This window comes from Lucilia sericata, unplaced genomic scaffold (genome assembly GCF_015586225.1).
Source record: "Lucilia sericata isolate MDLA Ls3-8-SP2 unplaced genomic scaffold, ASM1558622v1 Contig001214F_arrow, whole genome shotgun sequence".
NCBI classification, from domain to species: Eukaryota; Metazoa; Arthropoda; class Insecta; order Diptera; family Calliphoridae; genus Lucilia; species Lucilia sericata.
In genome coordinates this window covers 12104-22456 of record NW_023995174.1, presented here as the reverse complement: position 1 = coordinate 22456, position 10353 = coordinate 12104, and the positions used below count along the sequence as shown (strand labels likewise).

General features: G+C 29.9%; 1 pseudogene; it reads left to right on the top strand.

Moving 5' to 3' along the window:
• Positions 1 to 681: 681 nt before the first annotated feature.
• Positions 682 to 2518, top strand: LOC119610497 (annotated as a pseudogene).
• The last annotated feature ends 7835 nt before the right edge of the window (positions 2519 to 10353 follow it).

Genomic DNA, 10353 nt, shown 5'->3' with positions numbered 1-10353 from the left:
CGTTTTTTACGACAACAAGTTGATTGTTAGAAAATTGATTTATTAAACCCTAAAAAATAGTTGACGATTTTGCTCCCAAATCATCTGGCAACTATGCATCTGACACTGATTATTTCAAATTTTTATTTTGGCGCGAAAAAAGGGGAAAAATTGTGTGATAGAAAAATCAAATTGGAAAAATTAATTGTATAGAATATACTAAAAATTGCTTGCGATAAGAATACTTAAATTAAGTTAATAAACTACAAGTAAACAAACATTTTTCTAAAACAAACAACAATCAAATGTGGCAATAGTCAAATGGATTGGAGCAGACGATCCGTAAGTGAGAATTTACAACAATGAATTATTGGACCTTTAACGTTGAGCGCAGGAGATTTTGTTTTCGAATGCCGATGAATCGGATATTTCATCTGTACGAATTGAGAGAAATGTCCAATCAGAATCTTTGTCATGCTATTGTTCAATGGTATTCCATCCCGGAATGTATTTCCCACAAACATGTTGAAAACGACGTAGTGTAGATATTGATTATGGTTCCGTAAATGTAGCATTATATGTCGTCACAACGAAATATCTGCCACTGAATTACTAATATAAAAACAAAAAGTGTCCAATGTGTGTGCCAGTATAAATTCCAAATAATAAGGAACTTTTTGGTGCCATTGCAATTTGCAAATGATGAATTATCATCAAGACGAGGTCGAAGAAGCTCACTACTTAAGCAAACAAGGTTGAAAAAAATCTGCATCATCAGAAAACTGAACGTTCATCGGTAGTGGATAGTCAGAATTCGTGCATCATTATATGTGGCCCCAACGAAATATCTGCCACTGAATTACTAATATAAAAACAAAAAGTGTCCAATGTGTGTCAGTATAAATTCCAAATAGTAAAGAACTTTTTGGTGCCATTGCAATTTGCAAATGATGAATTATCATCAAGACGAGGCCGAAGAAACCCATTACTTAAACAAACAAGGTTGAAACAAAATCTGCATCATAAAAAAACTGAACGTTCATCGGTAGTGGATAGTCAGAAATCGTTACTCAAGCATCATTAAGCACTGAAAATACTGGGAATTGTTTGACTTCAATTGTTTTAATTCCGAAAATTCCTCCTTCAAAATCGTAGGCGGTTGCAGCGTTGTTCGTTTGTCGGCCAAAAAGAAAAATATCAGTGGTACACGAGAGAGAAAGATAATCTCAATGCAAATTATTTACCCGCATCGCCATTGACAGAACAAAATATTTATGAAACACCACGATCAAGAATAGCAGCTGCCAAAAGAATCCTCAATTTGAGTTTAGACAATGGTGTTACTGATGCCACTGAAGATTCGGATTGTCTCAACTATTCAATTGTTAAAAGTACCACTACTGCCGCTAAACGATATTAAAATCAAATTGAGATTGTCGAAAGGTAATTAAATGTACAATTTATTGCTAAATGTTTTTTTTAATCATGTTCATATCTAATTAAATTTTAAAGACGTCGTTCCTCACGACTTGCTTCCTTGGACGATGATCTACTGGCTATTGCACAGCATGAACGACATATTTATCCTACCAAAGTTGTAGTACTTAAAAAATCTATGTTTATCATACTCTAACGAAAAAAAATAATCATCATCGCAAAAAATATGTATGTATATAAAAATCAGCAATATCAAAAATGGGTAAGTAAAAAAGAGTTGTGTTGACTATTAATAAATTTGTATAAAATAGCCGAAGGTATTGCGAAATAATTCATTCAGTTATCAAGTATTGTGGAGAAACGCATATTTAAAGAGATGAAATAATAATCACTGCCAAACGTACTAAAGTAAGGAAGATATCATTAACATATACTCAAGAAATTACCACCAAAGTTAGAAGAAGTACTGCAAAGTTGACAAATGGGAAACGTCTAGCACTCCTCATGACAAAAACTAAAAATGATACGATCCGGTAAATTGAAACCTGCAATTAAAATTCGCAGTAGTTCAACTAAAGGAGAAAACGGAACTCGAAATCTCTTGCGAACTTTTACATGTTTCAGTTGTGCCAAAGTCTCTGCCCTGCCGTGAAAAGCCGTTTAAAAATATTTACACATTTTTTAGAAGACAAAAGGATCAATGGTATTATGTCAGGAACAGGCGAAAATATGATTTACCACCGTTCGATTTTTTGGAAATAAATGTTATGTGTTTAACTGAACCTCGTCATATATAGACAATTGGCAGGCAAAACATTGACATTGGAACATGCACATACATTGTTGGATGAAACGTTTCTCTACTCCACCACTTAGGAAAGTACATACAGTAACTATAGGTAGATGAATACGTGTTTGGCCTACAATATCTGCAGCTCGTTTAGTTGTAGTAACTATAGCCACTACCATGGATTTACCACAGTGTTTGTTAATGGGTAAAGTCACCTCTGCCATACAGTTAGTAGCGAGGTAAGTCTAAAATATAAACAATGTATAAACAAAAACATTTCTTAGTTTTACAAATTGCTTTTTCAAAAATCGAAACTGGTTTATCTTAAAAGAGTTAATTTAATAAGTGAAAACATAAGACCTTTTTGTTTTTATTCGATTTTTTAATATTAAATTCAATTTCACTTTACGGTATTCTTAAATTGTTTAATTTTTTATGAAATTTGGAATAATTTTCAAAACTACTTTTCATCTCATCTTTAAATGTGTTTTAAAAGTTTAATTACATGCGACATTACTGAAAAGTCTGCTGAAAATCAAAGAAATTCTAAAATAAATTGACGTCGGTCAAATATAGTGACAATATCGGGGGGAAAAAATTATTATTTAAGCCATTTTAATTTCTGAAAATTGTACTTATTTTTTACGAAAGATGGTGAGAAATGTTTTTTCTGATTTTGGGTATTTTGTGGTATGGTAATATTTTCTATCAGTACATTTTCCTGTGGGCTACAAATTAAATAATAGTAAATAAAAAAATATAATGAAGTTATAAATAGTTATATCATGGTCAAAATTGATGTTTCTATACTTTCAATAATTTGATGATATCTAGTGAGAATCTTTTTTAGGAATGAACAAACACATGTCATCATTTATCTTTGGTTTCTAGTATGTGGAATTGTAGTTTTTAAATTTTGATTTTAATTTCAATGGAAATAGTCTTCGTAAATACTATTCCTTAAGAAAATGTTACTAAAACTTAAACTAGATAAAAAATACTAATGCATTATTTTCCCTACAGGTTCCTTAGAATTTAGTTGTCACTAGGAAGGACGTATCAATTGGAATAAACCACTATAATGCCAAATTAAATGCAGTGTAATTGGCAAATATAAAAATATAAATAAAATTTAGAATTTACTAAAATCAGAACATATACTAAAGTAGTTTATTTTGTTTCAGATTACTCAGCTATGGCGATAGGCGCAAATACGTTCCCACGACAATCAGTTCTTCGCACTGAAACGACTTGAAGTTCAACGAACAACGACCAAGGATTGTCAAATCAGCCACACCGACTTTACACGTGTCGCTGCTACAACAAAAATACATTAGCTGAAATATCTGGGTGAGCGAAAATTTAATTCAAACTTAAAACAGAAAATAAGAACAGTAGGTCGTGACTGGACAGATAGTTTATATAATTAAGCTAGGACTCGATAGAAACATATTTCCATAATTCATGTTGAATTAAATATAAATTTCTTAACTGCGTGTTATTACCCCTAAATTAAAATAAATTCTGTTTAGAGTAGTTATGGATTATGTCATTGTCAAAACTAATGTTTCTGTATCTATCATTTGTATAATACCCAGTGAGAATCCGCTTTAAGAATGAACAAACACATATTTGATTTCAAATATGTATTGTACAATCATTTACAATTGGTTTCAACTTACTGTAAGATCGGACTCAGAAAATGTTACTAGCCTTGGTGACTAATAACCCCTAGCTTTTGATGGCACGGTTCCGTAAAGTGTAATGGGGTTGCACCTTCTAATAGGGTAGTGACGGTTACACATGTAACCAGCTTAGAAACGTAAGTTTTTAGTTGAACTAAGCAAATGATTATTCATTCCTGAAGTTATGGTTTTCACTGGTCTATTAAATAAACGCAAGATATGTAGATATATGATTAAAGTTCAGGACGCTTCCATAACTACGTGAAAGAAATGCATATCAAATAGAAATATTGAAATTAGTTTTCCTATTTTTTTTCTTTGTTGGAAATAGAGTGACCACAAGTTTTTACTATTTTCGCAGTTAATGCTATATATGTAAAGGAATCTACGGTAAATTTTAGGTTTAATAAAAATTTAGTTAACACTTTCGTCGTAGTTTTTAACTGGAGGTATCTAGAAATCTTTTTAGTATACCACAAGGGTGATATTGACAAGGATATTGACCGGCACTAATATCATTAAGTTCCCACGAGTCCTGGTTTGTCCGATTTATGATCTTTAATTTTTATCCTGAAAGCTTTTCCTGAAGAACCTTACATTTTATATTATGTTTCTAAACATTTAAATAATTTTTCTTACAATCTAACTGATGTCTCTGTACCATCAATCATTTGTATTGTAACCAGTGAGAATCTGCTTTAGCAATGAGCAAACACATATTTGATTTCAATTATGTATTGTACAATCATTTATCTTTGGTTTCAACTTACTGTAAGATCGGACTCAGAAAATGTTACTACCCTTGGTGACTAATAACCCCTAGCTTTTGATGGCACGGTTCCGTAAAGTGTAATGGGGTTGCACCTTCTAATAGGGTAGTGACGGTTACACATGTAACCAGCTTAGAAACGTAAGATTTTAGTTGAACCAAACAAATGATTATTCATTCGTAAAGCTATGATTTCTACTGGTCTATTACATACTGAATGACATGTACAGTTGTCATTATTGCTCAGGACACATCCATAACTCCGTGTATATATTAGACAAATATCTATCAGAGCAAAAACAAATTTCTATGCAAATTTTACAATACAAAGACGCTTGTTATCATGTCAATGTTGTATAAACAATTGATTAGACAACATTGTCATAACGATGATATAACGATGATATAACGCCAATAAATCCTGTCTGTATCTGCTAATTTTTTATCATGATAACAATTTGACGTTTAGCATAATAAAAATGTATCTAATCTGGACACGAAATAGCTTTGTCAAACAGAAATTCAATTTAAGTGGACATTTTTAAATTAACTTCACTATGTTCTTAAATTTTTGGCGGGATATATGAGAGATTGCAGATTATTATAAAATGTAAAATATTCGAAGTGGTAATAATAAACTGAACTATAGATGAAGGGCATTTTAGATCCGGTTCAGTCAAATATAGCGCTTTGACTGGTTAAGATTATTATAAACCACAAGTACATTTGATGCAAATTACATTGACTTAAACAAATATTCAAACATTAAATTTAAAATTTTTCAGTATAACAAATTTTTTCTGCAAGGTGAAAATTTAACTCTTTATATTAAGTTACATATTAATAATTAAATAAGTCATAAAGTAAGAAATTAAATGTGATTTTTGTATACATACATTAAAAAAACTAAAAAAAAAAATAAATAGTTTGTTTGAATAATGATTTAAGAACAAAATAAGTGAAAAAGTATTTTCTAAGTATAAGCGAAAAAATAAGCAAATAATTTATTATTGTACCAAAAACAAAGAAGAGAAATATCTCTGTATTATAAAAAAATCTATTAAAATAAAATATTTGTTTTTGTATATTTTTACCAAAAAAAAAAAAGAAAACATTGTAAAATATCTATAAAATTTTTGATGAACACATTATATTTTATTCTATTGAACAAAAAATAATTGTAACCCTATACATACTTTATAATTTACATTTGCATAACTTTATTGTTAAACTACTGCGATACTTACGAGTCCCTCCAGTGGTATATTTATAAGAAAAACTTTTGTGATTTGCTTATTCGGATATCAATTGGCGATATCCGGCTTATACCATGTCACCCAACGGACCATGCAAAAACAGGGTAGTGGATGCTATGGTATAAGTTATTTTTTTTTTCTCTAACTAACAAAACTTACTATTTTCATGACCTACTAAAATACATGTGCTGTGTAAACTTAGTATAAGTAAATCTATTGTAAAATTGCTTTTTGAAAATGTAAACATCCACATGTACAACTGACGTGACAGTTCTAGTAAAATTATATATACATTTCTGAACTACATAAATCTTCTTGAGTCACTAATTTTGACTTACGTTCAGTAGTTCACTTGTTATAAACCTTGTTAACTAAATGAATTGTGTTTAGCGTAGTTATGGATTATATCATGGTCAAAACGCATGTTTCTATACTATCAATCATTTGTATCATAGCCAGTGGGAATCTGCTTTAAGAATGAACAAACACATGTTTGATTTCAAATATGTATTGTACAATCATTTATAATTGGTTTCAACTTACTGTAAGATCGGACTCAGAAAATGTTACTACCCTTGGTGACTAATAACCCCTAGCTTTTGATGGCATGGTACCGGAAAGTTCTGACGGGGTTGCACCTTCTAATAGGGTAGTGACGGTTACACATGTAACCAGCTTAGAAACGTAAGTTTTTAGTTGAACCAAACAAATGATTATTCATTTCAGAAGCTATAGATTCCACTGGTCTATGACACAAATGAAATATTTGTACAGATCTCAATATTGCTCAGGATAATTCAATAACTTTGCAAACTGAAATTCAATTACCAAAACATCGTTTTAAATCATTTTTTTAATTATTGAAGTTAAACCTATACGAAAAATTGTATGTAAATGCAATCACTATGTATTATTGATTTCATAAACATAAATTTAAAGTTTTTCCACACATTTCAGTTTAAAAGGCTTTTGATAATTGATACAGGCTCGATTTCGCAATATGGACAAATGTGTGAAATGTCGGTTTGTATTATGTGCCTGTATCTAAGTCTTAGTTTGATAAATTTAGTACTTCCCGATAGGTAATATGTCATGGTTATTATGGTTTAGTGTTACGAAAACAGCAAATTATAATTTTTGTTTTTATATTTCCAATATATTTAATAGCCTCAAATTATTGTTATTATCTCCACAGAGAAAATTGTCGAATATAAGATTAGACTGAACATTTTTTAACACTATAAGCTACGTTGACGCTATCTTTTCCGATAGGTAATATATTTGGTAAGATTAGAGTTCGTGTATTTTAATGCTTGTTAGATTTAGACTGATGTGTTTAGGAAAATTAAAATGCGGCGATGTGTTGTTTGAATTCTATTCAAAAGAATGTTTGGAATATATTTTGAATATAGGAGAATCTGAAAAACAAAGGAAATTATTTAATAGATTAAAAAATATGATGCCCCTGTTTGTCTCCAAACAGTTCTTTCCATCTTCAAATATCACATTGGGAATACGTTTGGTTTTATAAACTTTGAATGTGATTCTAAGTGCAGAATCTTAAATAGTGAAAGATGTTTTAGGAGAGGAGCCGTATAGAGAAAGGACCGCAATTATGTACAGATCAAATTATTGACTTGATAATTGAAGTTAATGTGTAAATGTTGCAGTTAAATTTTCTGTTTAATTAACATTTAATTATATTTAGGCCTTTAATTAAGTTTAAAACGTAATAAATTGTAAATTTCCTTTCCAATTGCATTTGTTATTAAAGATAAAATATATTTAATTCCTCATAGAAGTACAGTCGCCTATGATAAAAAACCAGAATACAACAACAGTCTGTTTTTGAACTTTGCCAAACACCTCCAAAATCTTGAGATACGGGTAAAAACGTGGGTTTTCATACCTTTAAGCACTCAACGGATTTAAAAAGAAGAATCTGCGGCCTTTATAATGATATATGATATTTAAGAAAACTGAAGAAATATGTGCACATTTCATCAGCAAACATAACTTTGTTTCACATGGATGGTGCCTATATTTAATTATCTACTACTACCCAGCAAAAAAAGTGAGGAAAAAGAAGTAGAATTTTCACCACAAATAACGTACTAGAAGTACTTCCAATTTTGGTGAAAAACCTATGAATTTTACATTAGCGTGTCATTGGAGGGATGTTGTTCATTTTTGACAACTTTGAACTACATCTAATCTTATTCATAGATGCAGTAAAAATCCGATATTTGGATGTCAAAAATAAACCACATTCTTTCAATGACACGCTTATGTAAATTTCATTGGTTTTTCACCAAAATTTGATGTACTTCAAATATGTTATTTGTAGTGACTTTTCAACATCTCTTTCCTCACTTTTAACTCGGTTTTTATTTGTAAGGAAATATTTAGTTTATAGAAGCGAAAAATATGCAATCGCATTTTTAGATGTGATTAAGATGTCGTTTGTAAAGTATGACATCAATTATTTTTTGCTGGGTACTATTTAATAATCTATTAGAACACTATGTCTATCCTATAAAAAACTTCATAATGGCATCCCACAGGGATCACCACTCTCAGTCATTTTCTTATAATAAAATAAGCAATACTATTTCAATCAATTTAATAACACTATGCGAATAAAATACCTGGGAAGTGATATCATTTCTCTGAAAGGTGCATCCGATCTTCAAAATTACACCAATGAACCATATTGTACAATTTGAAATATAATTCCTTTTTGAAATAATAATTTAAAATTGTTCTTTTAACATAAAGTTCAAAGGACTACCGACTTCGGTCAAATATTTACTAAACTTCAGAAGAGATCAAATACAATTCTTGTTTATATTCCCTCATATTGTAAGGAATCCTTGAAGAGTTTACAACTGTACCAAGCAGTAATAACATTTACCAATTAGAGTACTTTTTAGAATAATTTTTTATACGATCGCTTAATTTTTATATAATTTAAACGGTCTTTCTAATTACTTTTCTAAAGACTTGTATAATAAATAGTCTACGAACTAATCTAAGTATATTTTAGACGATACACTAATCTAATGTCTAATCTATAGAATAGTATATTGTCTAGTTTTTAGACTACTGTATTCCATAGAGAGGCAATATACTGTCTAGTCTAGTCTATCGACTAGTGCAAGTACCAGTCTATTGACTCAATGGACTTGTTTATTGACTATCTAATCACTAATCTGTAGGTTTGAAAGTACTTTTAACTAGACGTTTAACGTATTTTACGTCTAATGACTTTTCTATGGTCTATGGACTATTTTATAAATTATTCTTTGCACTAGTTTATCGTCTATTCTATAGAATATTGCATATTGCCTCGTCAATGGACTAGTGCATTGAATAATGGACTTGCTTATTGATTAGTTTACTGATTGAAGAAGTCGGCTTGAAATGGTTTTGTTTTATATTAAAATATATTTGTACAATCGGAATCAAAAAAGTGCAATTTTAAATGCTGTTTTGTGCAGTTTAAAAATTCCATTTGCCATTCCTGGTGTGTATACCTATTTTATCAAAAGCTTTTATTAAATCTAGTGACTAGTGATATGATTGAAGAATGATTTTGTATGATAGTGAATGTTTGAGTAAATGATCAATGAATAGTAAGATATCTGAAATTGATTTTCCCTTACTGAATCCAAGTTTGTGAGTGCATATTCGATTATTCGTATTAGCAAACCACCAAATGCGGTTTACTATTATTTAATCGAGTAGTTTGGATAAAGAAAGTAAATATCTATATGAATTTAATTTGTTCTTGTCATCTTTAGTTTTTGGTATCGGGATCATTGTGCTAATCTTGTAAAGTAATGAAATAAAAGTTGAAAATATTTCATTGTATAAATTTATAAGTCTGTTCTTAGAATTACCACATGGATTTTTGATCTAGGCCTGTTGCCTTTCATTTTGCTAAGGGCGAATTCTAGTTCGGTTAATCTTATGTCTTTCTCTAAATTATTTATTTACAAAGGATTTAAAAACATAATTAATTATGAGAATAAATTTTTAATATTAGGTACTAACGGCTAAGGTTTAGACCTAAATAATGTATTACATTATAATTATTTATACTATATGAGATGGTATATGTTACAATGTTTAAGGATAGTATTGACTTTATTAATATTATCTAAATTAAAATTTTGAAGTAGAGAGAATAGGTTTATTTCTCCATATAGTGAACTCTGTGTATTATTTATGGTGTTACAGTTGGGAATTAAGTGGTGGATATTTATAGATGTCGTGTTGCATAAAGGACAGATCTCTGAGGCGGAACCTTTCAGGATATGACGATGTGTAATATAAGTATGACCTAGTCTTAGACGTATGTATTTTTGAATATTGATTCTTGAAAGTGTGGAAGGGTATTTTGGTATATTTTTTTGGGGATTGATATTCTAATAG